Source organism: Echinococcus granulosus, assembly GCF_000524195.1.
Source record: "Echinococcus granulosus chromosome Unknown EG_S00001, whole genome shotgun sequence".
In the NCBI taxonomy this organism is placed as follows: domain Eukaryota; kingdom Metazoa; phylum Platyhelminthes; class Cestoda; order Cyclophyllidea; family Taeniidae; genus Echinococcus; species Echinococcus granulosus.
This window is the reverse complement of record NW_020170381.1, coordinates 2,362,705-2,363,704: the sequence shown is the minus strand read 5'-3', so window position 1 is coordinate 2,363,704 and position 1,000 is coordinate 2,362,705. Positions and strand designations below refer to the sequence as shown.

Sequence of the window (1,000 nt, the reverse complement as noted above, 5' to 3'; positions counted from 1 at the left end):
AAAGCCAGCCCGTCCGGTGAAGGTACAATGGCGGGGCACCTAAGGTATCCCTTTACCAAAACCGTGTATTAGACAAACAACCAAACTTTTACGTACACCCTCTCCTCTTTTGAGCGGCGTCTTTAGCGCCCCCATTAGTCCACCTCCCACGTCAGCAATCACAACGCAGTCGGTGCTGTAAGCAAAACACTCACGAGCCAACCATGGCAGTCATCGAACGTCCATGCAACTGAGGAGACACTTGACCACAATGCCACTTATCCATCTTAGCAGTTCTACTGGATATGGAGCTTCGTCCTGTGTAGGAACTGGATTCAGTGACAGGGAATAGAGCTGACCATCACGCGTGTCTGCAGCAAATCGTAGAAACACCGGCCGAGCCAAATAACAAAGGACGGGATTTAGCATAGCTAGATGGGAAGCAAGGTTTTGCGCCTACTCCACCTTGCCACGTTGCTCCCACTTCAGCAGTGCCCAGCCATATCTGTCCATCTGGGTCCTATCTAGCTAGCAGAGAGGTGGAGGAGGTATTGCGAGTTCGCCTATTTGATATCCTCATACAGGTGCGGTAGTCAACTCCGTAACGAAACTTTCCCACATGGTTCACGGGCACGGCTAGTTTCGCTTGAGTTGTTAATAGCTCTCTTGGCGACTACGAGACTGGAGTAGTTGCAGAAGGAAAACGTCATTTTCAGACCTTCCATTAGAGGCCGTCACCGACTCTCCCATCAGCAGTGTATGCACTTCTTCCACCCCGCTAATGTTTATCACCTAGCAGTAGGGATCAGGATGGATGTCTTTTGAGATGGGGTTCGCCTTCTGCTGCCACCAGTGTAGCGTACCGAGACTTCGTAGAAGGCGAAAGAAGACACAATACTTGGCCAGAATATAAATTGCCGATATGCAGTAGCGATTGGAGCTACTGGCATGACCCGGAGACCAGCCCACCTGGTGAAGGTCCAATGGCGGAGTGCCTAAGCAGTCTCGTTACCAAAACCCC

General features: G+C 51.0%; 1 protein-coding gene across 1 annotated transcript in view; it reads left to right on the top strand.

The window, feature by feature from the left end:
- The window catches only part of EGR_00267 (hypothetical protein), a gene marked incomplete at both ends in the record, with an annotated part of 10,580 nt that overhangs the window by 2,784 nt on the left and 6,796 nt on the right, over positions 1 to 1,000 (top strand). The window lies entirely within an intron of this gene.